Raw genomic sequence first — 17,786 nt, 5'->3', positions numbered from 1 at the left:
ATATCTTACCACATACCAGAGCTACGACAACACACGCAAGCTGGGAATAGCTTCCATCATGATGGGCAACATGCGTAAGCGCTTAATCGCTTGGGCCCGATCGCCGAAAGAATATGAAGGCTAAGGATCAAGGACCAACTCCTCAATGCATTATACGCGCAGCTCGATCTCGAGTACAATCGTTGCTAAACTCACGACGTCAAAGAGGATCAGGAAAAGGAATACAGATCGACGATTGGAAAGTTTAGTGCCCACCAGCTTACGAACGATAACGAACTTACTTTCAGTCCTGGGCACCCACGGTGATGCAGAGGGCCGAATTGAAAGATTTCCATCCTGGGCGATTGCCAGCCATCGCCTTGACCTGTGGCCAGGTCAAATTTCTGTCGACTTGCTTGATTTCGTTATTGAGGCTGCGCCACCATGAGCCTCTGGGTCTGTCTCTGCTACGATGTCCTGCTGGGTTCCAGTCTAACGCTTGTTTGCAGATTTCGTTTCCGCCCCTGCGTAGAGTGTGGCCGACTCACCTTCACTTTCGCTCCCGAATTTCTGTCGCTATCGGCTTTTGATGACATCGACGATGGAGCTCCACGTTGGAGATCCAATTGTAAGGCCACCATGCACGAATTATATACCGCAGGCATCTATTGATGAAGACCTGCAGCCACTGACTGATCTCCGCTGATACTCACCAGGTTCCACTGGCGTATAGCAGAACAGATTTCACGTTCGAGTTAAAAATTCGGAGTTTGATGCGTCGACTGACCTGGTTGTTTTTCCATACATTTCTTAAACTCGCAAAAGCAGCCCTCGCCTTCTTGATCCGTGCACCTATGTCGATCTTAGTGCCGCCATTTGGCTACCAAGATATTAACATTCTCCACTGATTGCCCAGCTACCATAAAGCTGGAAGGGTTTACCCCGTTTACCGTGTTTACATCCACCGATTGTTGACGTTGATGTTAAGACCTGCCAACGAAGAGCGATTGGCAAGAACATCGAGCTTGCTCTGCATATCAAAGCGCTCTTGAGCTAGGAGAGCAACGTCATCAGCCAGTTCGAAATCATTTAGGTGCTCCATGGTAATGGGTTGCCAAAGCAATCCAACATTTGGTTCACGGTTAATCGTATCACCCAGGATCTCGTCGATTACGATGAGGAACAGTAGCGATGACAGTATACATCCTTGCCTCACTCCAGCAACGACGTCGTTGGAATGCGGATGGGATCGGACAAAACACCGTTGTTGCACTATGGAGGATTGCCATACAAGCAGGTGGACAAAAATATTTTTATCACATTTTCGAGGGTTTCTAAGTTTTCTGTAATTGGTTCAGCCAAAATATATTGTTAATGAAGGTTTTTAAGCATCTTGATCAAGTTTTGAAAAGGGTGTGTTTTCAATATGGCCGAATAACTGATAATATACAGGGGATGGCCAAAATGTTTGGGATAGGCAACTTTTTTTCTCCCACAAAAAAAAATCAACATGCTGTAACTTTTCATAGAGTGCATCAAAAATTCTCAAATTTTGACTGTTTGTCAACCTATTATATGTGCATCATTGGTAAAAATTTGGGCTCGATTGATTAATTTTTCGCGAAGTTATAACCGTTCGAGTAAAACACTATTATTTAGACAACTAATTTTTGAACTGTCATATCTGGGAAACCAGTGAACCGAATTGAATGAATTTTTTAACGTTTATCAACAATATATTGATACTTAATACGACGTTATAAAATGTAATATTTTCTCACGGCGAATTAAGTTATATCGGATTGAAATTTTTACCCATATAGAGGGAAATAAGTCAAATTTACAATACCACACAAAAATTACTAAATGTGTTCTTCCTTCAATCTTAATAGGCTCTAATATATCTGATTAGAGATAACTTGAGAACAGAAGTGGAAAATCTTTGGATATCAACACTTAAATTTATTGACATTGATGTGAAAAAATTACATTTTTTCGAGAAAAATCCAAAAAGTGTCGATCCATGATAACTTTTTTCAACGTTTAAAAAGTACCTAGGGTGACAATGGGTATTATCGGCAGGTTTGTTCTCTTCGTCATGGGGGGTTTTTGCCAGCCAAATTGCCTGAAACTTGGCCATATAATTCAGCTTAGTTGGGAAGGATTTGAGACCAACTCTGAGTTCAATAGGTTTCAAAAAAACCCCAAAGACGAAGAGAACAAAACGGCCGAGAATAGGTAATTTCCCCTATGTTTTAATAGTTTGTAAAGAATTTACATATTGTTGGTGTACGTACAAAATTTCATTCAATTCGGTTCACTGGTTTCCGAGATATGACACCTCAAAAATGAGTTGTCTGAAAAATAGTGTTTTACGCGAACGGTTCTAACTTTGCGAAAAATTAATCAATCGAGCCCAAATTTGTACCAATGATGCACACATAATAGGTTGACAAACAGTCAAAATTTGAGATTTTTTGATGCGCTCTATGAAAAGTTATAGGTTGTTGAACTTTTTTGTGAGAGTAAAAAAGTTGCCTATCCCAAACATTTTGGCCATCCCCTGTATATAAAAAAGTTTGCATTAAAGTTTGACCTTAACCTGATTTTGGGCCTGGGAATGTGTGGGAAAAAAAGATGCCGATTAACAAAATTCGAATTTCATGCCTTTCTCAACTTCTTCTTAATCTGATAACGTTTTTCTTACAATTGTTCAACTATTTCATAAAACCACCTGTTTGTTGGAAAGCTTGCTTCATTACCTTACCAACGATGTATTGAAACCAATATATAATGATGATAGGGGGATTAGGGGCATAATGGACACCCTAAGCAAATGAGTACGTTAGGCCTGTATAACAGAGTAAAACTTAACATATTATCAGTAGACATAAAGCTTTAACTTGTTTCCTACGCCTTTCAATCATTTACAGCAGGTAGAATGTCTTTATTGTGAAGAAATAATGAATTGTAAACCGTGTGTTTTTCAGGGCTGGCAGGAAAGGCACGGGGCGAAATGGACACCCATCGGGGCATAATGGACACCCCTGCATATTTTTTGCTAATTCTTTGGTTACATCGACCAGTTAAGTAATTTGCCAACGGAGATCAATACCACAGATATAATACTTCATATTAGACGAGTTTACATAACATCAAAGTTAATTAAATAAACTTTAGGCTAGAATAATCGGATTGATTTTTTCCAAACTCTCTAAAACGCCTAACAGTATGCAATGCACGTACATCCATTCGTAATTGCCAGTGTTCATTTCGCCCCGAATCGACTACAACAATAAAATTGCTATTTTAAGTAAATTATGATCAAAAATAAAATACTTTATCCATTTCTAAATCTTCGTATACATGTAGATAAGGTAACAATTCACTTGTTTTTATGGTGGACACAATCCAACACTCGTAATACCTTATTTGATGCTGCTTCTAAATTATAATAATTTCACCATATGAAAAACATATTTCAATTTCAATGATATTTTGGTTATTTTGGAGCAATATAAATGGTACTTTTGAAAAATAGATCCATGACTTGTTCCTTTACACTTATGCATTAAAAGTTTTACATAAAAGTCAACGGTTTTGGCAATAGCAGGGGTGTCCATTTCGCCCCGGGTGTCCATTATGCCCCTAATCCCCCTATAAATTAGAAAATATCGATTTGAAATTATATATTGTTTTCAGCTTAAATTTTTTTTTTTTTTTTTTTGCTTTACTTAACTTTGATGCACAATATCTTTGTAACTACATCAGCTAGAAACCTGAAATTCTGAATTTCTCTTAAGTTATATGTTTATTACTGATAGAAAATTTCGGAACAAGAAAGAGTGAAAGATTTTTTCTGGTTTTTGTCCGCCTGATACCCTATAGTGCGTTGTGCAGTACCGTAATTTCGGGTGAAATTGATCACTTTTCGCAGTTTTTTGCGTCTAATTTTTGAATGTTTGTCGATATGGTTAAATTCAATGCTTTAAAACAAGTACGGACATGGTTTTCATCAACAAACGAGGTTGAAACTTTTACAGCAAATCGTTTTATTATAATAAATATCATTTTAAATAAAAAATCAAAAATTTTACTTTCGGGGTGAAATTGATCAGTCAGTGAAACGCCTTTGTATATGCTGAAAATTATTTTTCCATCTAAATTAACCACCCTAGAATGCGAAAGGCTATGCAAAACTGCTACAAGTTTACTAAATTTTTAATTATTTAAGTTTAAAGTTCAATAAATCGAAAGAAAACGCCTAAAAGTATGCAATTTTCTCACTAATTATGTGTGTCAATATTGTACTTCCGAAAAAATGCAATTTTTATGCATAAATTACAATATTTATAGAACTTTTGATGACGAAATCGGGTTTAGCGAATACTTGGCAACTATAAACATTCATTCGAATATTCATTACATGTGTGATACAACTACGTTAACAAAAGTTTGGAAGTGCCTATGAAGATCGCCTAACACGCAGTTTCGGAAAATATTGACTTTAACACCGAAATATATAACTAATTGGCTGTAAAACATGTGAACTCAGCATTCAATAACCCTTGAGCAAGGTGATGGCCATTTTCCACAAATTGTTTAAAGTTTAAAGCGTTATTTTTAACAAATAAAAATGGACCTCTCGTCGATCAATTTCACCCCACTGATCAATTACACCCGAAATCACGGTACTCTGTACGAAAATGCTCTGTACTGTGCTTCAATGAGGCTGATGATTTTCTCAGGGACACCCTTGCGGCTTCCTACATGTTTCCGTGATTGAGGTCGAAAGCTTTTTCGCAATCAATGAACAACAGGTAGAGAGACTCTTGGAATTCATTGATTTGCTCCAGAATGATACGGAGCGTGACAATATGGTCCACACAGGATCGTCCGGCACGGAATCCTGCTTGCTGCCGTCGGAGAGTTGCGTCAATCTTCTCTTGTATTTGGTTAAGGATCACTTTGCAAAGGACTTTGAGAACGATACATGATGCCCCGCCAATTATCACATACAGTCAAGTCACCCTTTTACCCTTTTTTTCCTTCATTAAGACGCCTTGCATCCAGTCGGCCGGAAATATCGCAGTTTCGCATATGTTGCAGAATAATTGATGCAGGATGCAGTAGTTGTGCGGATACTACGGGGTCAGCTTTGAGCATCTCAGCTGATATGCGATCGACCCCTGGGGCTCTGTTCGATTTCATGCTACGGATGGCTGTTTCTATCTCCTGCACTGTTTGCTTCTTTTGAAGTGCAATCTCGACTGTTTCGGTTACAGCCCTAATGGCGTCCACCGTTAATCGACCTTTCCGGAATCCGAACTGGTTATTCGAAAGCCCAGAGTCATCTGGTTTGCAGACGCGTCACCAGGCGGCTTCCAGGATTTCAGCAGTACAACCAATCTTTGCCTATTTCACTTTTCCGAAAATTCGCCTCTGTTTAGGCACACCTGCATAGCCATTCTGAACTTGTCATGATTAACCTCGGTGGCCGTCTTGACGACTAAATACTGTCGGGATGCCGTCCGGACCCGGACCCTTGTTTAACTTAAGCGCCTTCGCTATTCGTTACCGGGGCGACCTCGCTTGGCCGGTTTGGCCTTAGAGAACGCGGGCCCATGCTCTTGTATCGTGGCACGGGAACAACGTTCCCACGATCTTCTGCAGCATCTCGGGGGAACGTTCTTGGGGTGATGACCCCAAGGGGTCGTGTTGGCTGCCTGGCAGAGATTTTTGAAGCACGCCCGCTTGCGCACCTCAACTCTTTGTTCAGTGCCAGTTAAGCAGAGTTTAGTCACCCTGTAGGCCTCTCATCGCTTTGCATTCCCCTCCTAACTCTCAGACAGGATGCGCGGAGTTCTGTGATTTCTGGACACCACCAGTATACCGGTTTGCATCCAGTTTTGGGTAGGAATCGCCTTGGCTTTGCGGCGTCACATGCACCATGGCTTAGGATTCCAACACCGCTGGATATACCGTCGGAGTCACCCTCCAGAAGTAATCGCTTCTCAAATGCCGGCTTATCGGAGCGCGAGGTCTGCTATCCTGACTGTCGAAGACCTTCGGCTGTGGCCAGAACAGAAACCTGGCAGGCCGTACAGTGCTACGTGAGTTTCCCGATGATCTCCCACGAAAGTGTGCCTGCCACTGACCAGCGGACCATGGCATCTGGCCGGAGAAACAAGGGGCGAAGATGCGCATGGACAGGAATTTCGGTGTTCAGCTTCTGGCTGGTTAGCTCTCCAACTTGGAAATACGGACGGAATGTGTTGGTTTCGAATTTCGATAGGACTCTATCGCAAGATGATCGAGGCTTGCGAATCAGCCCAGGACGGTTACAGGTTGTCATAGAGAAAGAGCGTGAAGAGCGTCAAGTGGTGCTAATCTTTGCAAATCGGGTGCCAAGATTTCCGATGAGCAGCGGAAACAAATGAAGGCACTGGTGCACAATTAGACTAACTTCTAAAACTCAATAAATGTGCGAATTAGCACTATCACAACTCAAAACGTGATAAATCTCACTAGGTAACTCGACACCTCTTTTCTTCAGGGCAAGTCATGAAGGGCTAATCTCGATCATCGATCGTCTTCATCTCGTAGCCCCATCGCCCGTTATTATCTCCGAGTTTCCCTTTATTTTCTAAGCTTGCCGCCTGCTTCAGTCGGCTGCTGAATTTCAACACATTTTCCGCACGCATAGGCGCTAAGCTTGGCGCTCTGAGTCGACACGCACAACGCCCACTTATTTAAAATGATCGTCGATTCGCTTTACAATTTCTTCCAACATTCACCCATCATCAATTGTAACACAAAATTACCGTTTGGTAACAATGGTCAAACTACTCCCCGAACTTTCTGTAATCAACCATGTAAAATACCGAAGGCTGCCTCGGTATGACCTAGAGGGACTAACACAATCGGATGACTCTCAATGCAAAGGTTAAGATTTCAATTCTCGTTCGTTTAGGAAGCTTTTGTCGTAAAATTTTCTAATTTAATCAGCACATGAGACGAAGCTCATGAAACACATCTTGAGAAAATGAGGCGAACAACTTTCAGTCTCAAAATGTACAGTGCTCCTGGGAGCTCGCTTGCAATGTGGCTCCCGTACATGGGACTACAGCACTGCCCATAACTGCATACATATTTGTAACATTTGCCGTTTTTGTCGATATTGAGTTTGTTCAGTCCGCAACGCGAACTGAAGAAGGAATTTACAACACCAGCTGAAGCGACTGTCCATTGTACCCCCACTTTCCCATCTCATGTCCATTGTGCTCCATCTTCCCCTGTACGACTGTGAGTGCACGCCGTGGAACGTTCGAGATGGCTACCACCAACGCCACCAACCCGGCTGGCAAGTGAGCGAAAGCGTACGACGACGACCGCGACGACGAGAGAGATCTCACGAGAGCGTGAGTAACCCTACCGTCTAACCGAGGCACAGCGTTGCCAACCTTCCAGATTTATCTGGATTTATCCAGATTTTTGAGGTCCCATTTAACAAAAGTCTGGAAGATCCAGACATTTGTTTTCCGGATTTGTAAGGTTTTGCTCGGAATTTGTAAGGTTTTTGCCCGGAATTTGTAAGGTTTTCACCCGAATCCAGACTTTTCCAGACAAATTTTCCTAAATCATCCAGATTTTTCAAAAATTGACCTGGCATCCCTCGCCTGTGGTAATAAGGTAAATAAATTAAAAAAAATATGATCTTTTTATCTAATGAAGGGTTTCAAAACGTTAGTAGATAGTTTTCTATCCAAATTTGCCCGGAAAAATATGAAAACTATCGTTTCTCTCTGTTTTCGATCAAAAATCGCATACCACAACAATAGGCACACTGTTCCTATTATGGAGGTAAAATTTAATTTCGGTTCCTATTGTTGCGGTATCCCATTGAAATCATATGGGATACCGCAACATTAGGAACACTACCGCAACAATAGGAACACTGCAGCAGAAATATTAAGGAAATTATTTTTTTTAAATAGATTTTTGGGAAAATCTTAAGCACACAAAAAGTGCAATCTCATAATTTAAGCATAATACATCTATTAAAATGCCTTTTGGTAACATTTCAGTCGAAAAAGAGCTCAAACGCCACTACCGCAACATTAGGTACTACCACAACGAAGGGAACAATTACCCTAGATGTTGGAATTCTCGGCTATGCAGTCTCCAAATTAAACCCGTTGTCGTTCCAAGGAGTTTGGAGACTGCATAGCCGAGAATTCCAACAACCAAAATTTAAATATCAAGCTTATGTTAAAAAATAGATACTTTCTTGTTTGATGATTTCGGTTTCAGATCTACTGTAGGCATTCCAGTCTAGAACAACTGCGTATTCATCGTCATCCCAAACTTTCTTGCAACTACTAGCTACAGTTGCTAGTTTACAAACTTCATGGAAACGTGTTTCCATTCCTGCTGCGGAATTTATTTCCACCAAATATGTCTCCTTTCCTTCCCGTTTTGACACTTGAAGTTTCCGCTGGTTGTTCCTTATACAGCAGCACCGCCACTCCGGAATTGAACTTGTTATAAAAGGAACCGGTTTTTATTTGGCATCCCAGTGAACAAAAGGCAAATACAAAAGAAACGGCATTCGCAACCTTGGAAGCGAGGAAAATTTCCAACCCCACACCACATGTGCGAAACCCACGGCCCACTTCCGCATCGCTCAGCCAGGACTCGGCTCTCAGATCTCGTCGTTTCGGTTGGAATAAAAGTTTTTCCTTTCAAACGTCAGTCTGGAAATGTTATTGTTGTAATTTACAAATATTTACGTTCTCCGTGTTCTCCGTTGACGTGCAATAACCGGGGCAGCAGAGGTGGAGACTAGCACAACGGAGAGCATACATACGTACGTATACCACCCTGCGCTTGGATCCGTGAACAAATAAACGTACCTACAAACGGATAACTTCAAGGCTGTATGGCAATCGTCCCGGCTTAGTTCCGTTCCAACTGCGGGATGTCTTGCCTTCCGACCGTTTTTTTGACGTAGGACTACGTCTCTGTTTTCTATACCCGGTGTCATTTCAAAATTTATGAAACCGACAGCGTTACGTTTTAGTGAAAGATTTTAAACGCTCACAGTGTCTTTCCTACTAAACGAATTGATATAAAAATCTCGTTATCCAAGAAATGAAACTCACACGCTTCATTTATAACATTCAGTGAACCTGAAAATCATTGATAAATAGTTGAAAAATTGTTTTAAAGTTAAACATTGAAATCGCTGAAATCTATAAATATGGGTTGCGAACAAAATTTCTCGTTCAGTCTACCAACGCTCTCTGATTGGTGCGCATCGTGCGCAGCATTTACGACGCAGGAAGTAATGCGATCATGCGAGAGCTGAGTGTCAGTTCCATTTCGACCACCGTCGAGGAGTGAGCAGTTCTCTCTCGTCAATTTCGGAGGATCAGTCAAGAAAGGTGGATGGCAGCTTCAGCTCTCGTGCTGATAGCTCCAGGAATCGCATCCAGGGCAGTAAGCGGCAAACTAGTTCTCGACAGTGCAGACCAGCATTCAGCGCGGAGTGTGATAAATTCATTTCATTTCCTTCCTAAAATCGTCCATTATTCAAACGGTTCTTTTCAGAACCACCGACAATGATTCTTAGAGAGTTAATTAGAAAAATTTCCTCCATCGATCGAGGAAAGTGTAGTGAAAGCAAATAGTGATAGACTGAATGCCTGGTGGTTGTTCAGAAACAGTGAAGCCGATAATTAATCTCATCCACGGCAGCAAGCGGCGAGCCAATTTTCGACGGTGTCCAGCATTCAGCGCGGACAAATCCGACAAGCATTGCGTGGCGGGGTGAAATAATGCAAATTAATTGCCCAACTTTCGTCCCGGTCCTTTTCAGGACCATCGAAATTAGTACCACAAGAGTTATGTATCGGATAATTTTCCTCCATCGATCAAGAAAAGTGTGGTGCAACAAAAAAGTGAAAGATTGAAAGCCAAAAAGTGCAACCAAAAAGTGAGAGTTTGAAATTTACTCATTTTTGGGTTGATTAATCGTTTGGAGCGTCAGGGTGCGTGGGGGCGGGGCATGGCATCGAAATAAACTGGACAGCCCGCCAAATGGGAGGAGCTTCATTTGCTAATCTAAGGGTATAAAAGCGTTGTCCTCTGTTTTCTTTCGTCATTTTCGTTGGATCAGTCAAGGAGGTTGGTGTCACCTCCAGCTCCAGCCCGGCAACAACACACAAACCAACCCAGCGACGACTCTTGGAACGGCTGGAATTCTCATCCAAGGCAGCAAGCGGCGGGCCAGTTTATGACGGCGTCCAGTATTCAGCGTGGAGAGAACCAACAAGCATTGGTGGAATGGTGAATTCATCGAAATCGTCCGTAATTTAAACGGTCCTTTTCAGGACCACAGACAATTTTGACGTAAACTACGTCTAAGGGGAAGGTACGGTACTGTACCACGGCACCGGGTGCAAAATGAAAATCTAAAATTTTGCGACCGTCACGAAATTGCATCAGATTTCAAACGCTAATAACTCAAAAAGTAATCGATGGATTTTCCGGATTATAGCTCGAATCGATGGGAAAACTGCACAACAATTTTCTACAATACACAAAAGTTACTATTTTCAATTCTAAACTATTGAAAATTTGGAAATAGTGAACCCATGTTTTAATTTTATCCAGCCAATCACGTGCGAGCACAAGTTTGAGGAAGAAACGGGCAGTATAAAAGATTACTGCTTCTTCTCATCTTCCATCAGTCCTCTTCGACTACTCGATGGGAACGCATCGGCAGAGCGCTGCCGGTCTGAGTTAGTATTCTTCCGAGCGTCGACCGCGGTGGAGCGGGAGAGAGCATTTTCGCTCTCCCATTCTGCTTCACACTGCCGAGCACGTTGGACGTGCCGTCGGCAACCAAGCAGCACCGGCGGTGGTGGCTCAATCGTGTGTTCCCAGTGCGGTAGCGGATGCGCCCGGCAGCAACGGAATGGAAATTTCAACATCGGATCCAACACCTTCGCCGGAGGCAAATATCCCTCCTGAAAGTGGATTATATTTTGGTGTGGCGAAATCAAATTTAAACAGCCCTTGTGAGGGCTAAAATTTTAAATTTCTGCATAAGAGTTCATTCAGAATTATCCTAGAAAGCAAACACGTAAGTGCCGACATATTAAAACCAACTACAGCGAAAGCGCTGCCGTGCGCGGTAGACGCACCAACAGCAACCAAGTAGCAGCGGCGATGGTGGCTCATGCACATTTCCCCATGCGGATAGGCATGACACAGCAACTGGGAATTTTCATCGGAAAGAATTTAACCGCTTGATGTCGAATCAGTTCTAAATTCAATGTACTGTTTATAAACTTATGCGCGCATCAAATAGAAATTTGCCCAACTTAGAAAAATTTGCTGGTTTACTGGAAAATGAAAATTGTTAACCAGCGTTGCCAAATTTCCATAAGAATTTTCGTATTTCAAATATTCAAATATTATAATATTTTTTAATCCTAAGTCTACTGTTCAGGAAAAGGCTAATAATAATTATTATCATTTTAAATTATTTTGAATATTCTGCAAAAATAAATGATTACAGATAAATTTGTATGGCATCATTGATTTTGACTCCCCTCGTATCTAACCAATCACGTTCAAGAGGGGAAACCATACCTTTGTGCAGTATAAAAGCAAACTGCTTCTTCTTATCTTCGTTCATTATTCTTTGACCCATCGATGCAGAAACATCGCTGGGCGGAAAGCGGAGCTCAGTTTGCTTTGGTCGCCGAGTCGAACGGTTGTCCCGCACACCGAACAGTAGGCCGGGTTTCATCGACGGTGGCTCATTTGGAATCTCTCAGTGCGGCTGCGGATGGGTACGGCAGCACGCGGAAAAATTTTCATCATCGGATCCAGCACCATCATCGAAGGAAGAAATCCCTCCTTACTGTTGAACAGATTTGGTTTTGCGAAATCAAATTTAAACAGCCCTTCTCAGGGCTACAATTCTGAATTTTCTGCTAGAGTTAAAATCCAATTCTCGCGGCAAACGCACCGCCAGAAACGTAGCAGTAACGGGGTGGCCCATTCGCATTCTCTCATAGCGAGCGGTTGGTCATGTCAACTGGGAAGAATCTTCTTCTTCGGAGCTAACCCGGGCGGCAAAAGATTAAAATTAAATGGGAATTTATTACAAAACTGAGTGAAATTTCTTCTACAATTTGCTGGTTTGCCTAAAAATGAAAATTGTTAACCAGTGTTGACAAATTTGAATAAGATCTCAGAAATTACAAAATTACAAAATATTCAATATCTGTAATTACCAGTAATTTTTGCCGAAAATTCTTAAAATGTGTATTACATACAATTATTTACTAAATATTATAATATTCGGTAATATTAAGCCTACCCGTCTGGAAAAGGCTAATAATTAATATTGAAGAACAATTTAGGTTAGGAATGCATTTTTCCCAAAATTTCAATAATTTGCTAATGGAAATCAGAAATGAGCTACGTTTAAGAATGTAATCGCTCATAAAACAACAAAGAGGAGGAAGAATAGAAATCACCGAGTGAAGACAACCATGGTATACACCTACCGAGCTGTCCGCCAAAAGTTCTACAAACTTAAAGTAGCTTCCGATCTAGCCAAATCACAAACCTCGAAGTTGGTCTAAACAAATTGTATGATTTGTTCGACAAAACAGCAAACAGAAGTCCGTTATCAATCATAATAAACTGTTTTACGTAGTTGACGTCATTCGGTTGTGTCTTGCACACACCCCTCTGATTTTTCTTTGAGAGTTATGAATAATTGGACTTTCTTCGATCGAGGATCGCGTTGCAACCAACAAGTGAAAGGCAGCTCCGTTTATCAGCAAGAGTGAAGTCGACTATTAATTTTATCCACGGCAGTAAGCAGCAGGTCAGATTTCGGTTACCCAGCATTAAGCGCGGAGAAAACCAACAAGCATTGCGTGGCATGGTGAATTTTCATAAGCAAACGATCCTTATCAGGGCCACCGCAAATGATGCCCCAAGAGCTATCGGATAACTTTCATCACTCGATCGAGAAAAGTGTAGTGGAACGAAATAGTAAAAGATTGAATACTCGTGGCCAGCAACAGTGAAACCGGTCACTAAATCTTATCCACTGTAGCAAGCGACGGGGCAATTTTCGACGGTATCCGGTATTCAGCGCGGAGAAAACCCACACGCATTGCGTGAAATAATGAATTCTTGTAATTTTCTTTCTTGAATCGTCAAGATCCCTTAAACGTTTCATTTCATCGGTCGGGAAAAGAGTGGGGCAACCAAAAACTGATAGATTGAATGCTTGGTGCTCTGTTCAATGAAAATTTACTCTTTGCTGGGTTGGTTCATCGTTTGAAGCGTTCGGGTGCATGCGGGCGGGGCATGCAAACGAAATAAACTGGAAGCCAGCCGAATGGGAGGAGCTTCATCTGCTAATCTAGGGGTATAAAAGCTGTGCCCTCTGTTTTCTTTCGGCATTTTCGTTGGATCAATCAAGGATGATGGAGGTGGGTGTCACAGCAGCACATTAACTGCTTCGACTCTCGGCTGATAGTGATATGAATTTCATACACTGACCATGGAAGCAAGCGGCGGAGCAGTTTTCGACGGTGCCTAGCATTGAGCGCGGAGAAAACCAACATGCATTGCGTGACATGGAGAAATCATTAAAATCGTCCATTATTCAAACGGTCCTTTTCAGGACCACTGAAAATATTTCCGCAAGAGTTATGAATCGGATAATTTTAATTGGATGGAATAGATCAGAAAAAGTGTAGTGCAAACGCAAAGTGAAATATTGAATACTTGGTGGCGAACCTACAGCTACATTAAGCGTTCTACTCAGAATTTAACAACGCATTATTTTATCGGTACAGTTTTGTGAGAAACATTGATTCATTCTAACACGTATCAATTTAAAATAATTGTTACCATTACCATACTTCTATTACTTTCTTCGACTGATAAAATTTTCTTAATAAATGGTTGATTAGTCGTATGACGCATCTGTAACATACGGACGGGTCATGCAAACGAAATAAAGAGGAAAGCCTGCCAAATGGGAGGAGCTTCACCAGCTATTTTAGGGGCACAAAAGCTGTATCTTCTGTTCTCTTTCGTCATTTTAGTTGGATCAGTCAAGGGGAGTTGATGTCACCTCCTCAGCTGTGCACCAATCCAGCGACGACTCTCGTCTATCTATCTGATGGAACAAGGAATCTCATCCACACCAGCATGCGGCGGGCCAGTTTTCGGTGGCATTCTGCATTTAGCGCGAAGAAAATCAACACGTCAACGGTCCTTTTTCAGGACCACCGAAAATTATTCTTAAAGAGTTATGAGTCGGATAATTTTCGGATAATGAAATACGACAGACTGAAAGCTTAGCAACAGTAAAACCGGCCTAGCCACTAATTGTTCTTCCCAGAAGCATACAACGTATTGCCGAATCCAGAACATTTCACGAGAAACTCCAAAATGATCTAACGTTTCGTTTTCCAAACATTTCTTTTGCGACTCCTCAGTCTGTCGTCACCCGACTTCGCGTGGAACAATTGACGTGTGCCTGCAAGCAGTTGGGGTTACAGCGCAAAACGTATTTAGGAAGCTATGATCCACAGACAAACAGACGTAACACTGCGAACATTTTTCGATTTAAATAATAGTCACCGAATCATGTTCGCCCAATGCTAAAAAGACTGAGTTTGGCCAACCATCAACTAGGTGGCGGTAGTGGGCAAACGTCAAACTCGAACAAAAACGAAGCGAGCGCCACAGGTGGGCAGTTGGCCAACTATCAAATTTTGAAATTGACCGTTAAATCGGTGTACGATGGGAATTATAAGAGTGTTACGTCTGTTTGTCTGTGTATGATCTATAATGCCATTCAATATTGTAATAATTTAATCTGTTCTATAAAAAGCTTTCAAAGAACGGTTGAATGAAGATTTACCTTTAAAATTAAAAAATTCTTGAACTTGTCTGCAGATACTTATGAATGCGTCCATCGAAAGTGATTACATAACTTTACTCAACATCAACACATTGATCCGCCCATTTGAATTTGCCAGCGTCTGTAACAAAATACATTGTATAATTAAGGTCTATTAATGTGACAGGTCCGTTGATTGATGACCCGAAAGATCAGCTGGTTTAAGACGTTAAATAAAAAGGCCCATTTTGAAATCAGAATTTCGTTCCAGCCTTTGTCCTACGTCAACTTTGCGGTTATGTCCTAGACATTACCCACCCCTAGTTTTTTTTGCTCGTTTTATATAAATAGTTTTAAATGGATTTTTGTTTTCTCCAGCAATTCACAGCTTTCGATGGGTTGGAGAAGTTTCCGCTGAAGCAGAAGGGTTATACGAGTTTGTATGAATAAACGCTGAAATGACATACACTGCGTAAAGGATACTGCTTTTTCGAAGGCATTTTCAGGAGGTGGGAAAATTGAAGATGTCACTTCAAGTTACACATACGAAGAACTGGTACCGCGGAACATTCTACCAAGCAAACACCGGAAAACACTGATTAATAAACTCACCTAATTATCGCGCCTGAAAAGTCCACTCAAGTAAGGAGCTCGCTATATTCACCGACCGTCCTAAGTTGATGTCATTAAGAGCTGAAATGGAAGAAAATTAAAGAAAACAAGTGGCAGCTCGACTCAATTGCCACACTCAATGAAAGCACCCATTTCCGTTGGTTGGAATGTAGAAGCAAGTGCCACCCAAAGAAGGGATTTGTTGGCGACGACAGGCGAGTAAGATTGCAAATACATACCTACCTCAGACGGCACACAACCGACTGAAGCAGAGTCCGTGCGCTTTTAAATTGCCACACTCAAGTTTTATGATTATTGCCTTTCGTTGTTTTCGATTGCTCCTTATTATCACTATATATATTTATAAAGCACACGACAATCATTCCTCCATACACATGGTATACTTTGTAGCAGGGTTAGTTCCTTAGGTCAAGCATTTACTGATGTTGTGAACTTCTGTAATCGGACCATCGACCAGTGTGCTCATTTAGTACGACCAGTATGACGTGTAGGTAACTCCTCCAAAAAACTGGGAGTTCAACCTGGGGAGTTTAAACTGGGAGTTTAAGATGTAATGCAGCGCAATGCGGTTTATAATGATGAATTTCATGGCCGTTTTTCAGAGCTTCAGGGTTTCAGAAGGATTTTAAGACGTTTCGAGAACAGTTTTAGAGGGGTTTCAGAGATTTGGGTCGCTTAAGACGATTTAAGGCAGCTTCCAGATGATTTCATGGAGGTGTAAGTTGTCAGCAGATATGTCAAGAGAAGCAGCCAAAATTCAACACGAAATTTAACAAAAAGGATAGATATAGTGAAAATTGATTCGAATACCAGATCCCAACGCACGACAGTATCGTCCGTAGAGAGCTAAGGAAAAGTTCGATTGAATCTCGCCGAGGATTGCGACAAGGTGATGGACTCTTCAGGTATCAGAAGGTCGGCTCCAGAGGCACGTTATCCTCCATTTGGGACATTTGTGCCATCGTCATACATATAAGCCTATTTCATCATTTAGCTGAGGGAGAATGGGACAAGGGATGGGAATTAGGAAAGGGAAAGGTGATGAAATAGGAAGGGGTACCCTAGAAGAGGGAATGCACGCATAAGCGCAGCGAGAGCTCTGGCCCATACCACAACGGGTTTAATCAGTGCCCTGAAAAGGACACTGTAAAACACATAAGCGTAAAGAGAGACTATAGCTCAATGGAGGTAGCTTATGACGTCATGCGGCTTTTAATATGACATTGAAAGGCACGTCATCGAAAGTATCCTCAATATTCAAGAAATCAACCAAGCAAAAACTACGTTTGAGCGTGTACTTTCTTGAAAACGTATAGGTACAACATTGTGCAAAAGAGTCACTGTGGACATCCCGAATTGGGGGGCATGTGAGTTCACATGAATAGGCATGTCAGCCAGATGAACATCACAGATGTGATAATCGGCAATGCGTTTCAAGCATTTCAGAAAGAACGAGGTAACCAGATGAATCTGGAACTCATTCCTGCTTTATATAACGCACGCACCCTTTCGGGATAAAACTATGGAGTAATTTCACGCCATGAAAATACCCCATAGAAAACTACAAGGGTTCAAAACATGTTTGAAATACTCAAATCCTTCTGGAGAAAAATAGGACAACACCCCATTTGCTCCTGGAGGTTTGAAGTAAGCATAACGTTTTAGTGCCCACTAAGTCGATTATATAGCTATAATTCTCGGGCGGAAGCTAGAGATTCGTAACTATACAAAAGACTGTTTTATCCGAAGATATATTAAACTTGAACAGATCAGAGTTGCATTCAGGAATACCTCTTGCGGTCCGCACAGACCGCAGAGGACAAGCTTCTTTCAAAGCAATAGTTATGGTATACCACAATGGAGGGCGTTGTAGGTACAAAACCACAATGAAACTCTCTTGGAGTAGCAATGGAAGCGAGTTATCCATAAAATGTGGTCGCAACCAATTATTTAGTACAGGTTCCCTAGTTTATTGAGCAGGGACGCCTGAATACACAAATTTTGCGAAGGAACACTCAAAAGTGCAAAGAAGGCCAAATGGAGACTCCTCATCTGACACATGCTAATCGGTCAACTCACGACAAATTCTGCTCATGCAGGTGCAATTCTATGTAAAGTTATCCATGACCTGTACTACCTAAGTAATCCATCAAATTGAAGCATCTCAAATTAATGTTTGAGCTACTTCTGATGATGTAACCATCGTAGCAATACATACTGC

The sequence above is a fragment of the Aedes albopictus genome, chromosome 3, assembly GCF_035046485.1.
Source record: "Aedes albopictus strain Foshan chromosome 3, AalbF5, whole genome shotgun sequence".
Lineage (NCBI taxonomy): Eukaryota > Metazoa > Arthropoda > Insecta > Diptera > Culicidae > Aedes > Aedes albopictus.
This window is presented reverse-complemented; position numbering follows the sequence as displayed.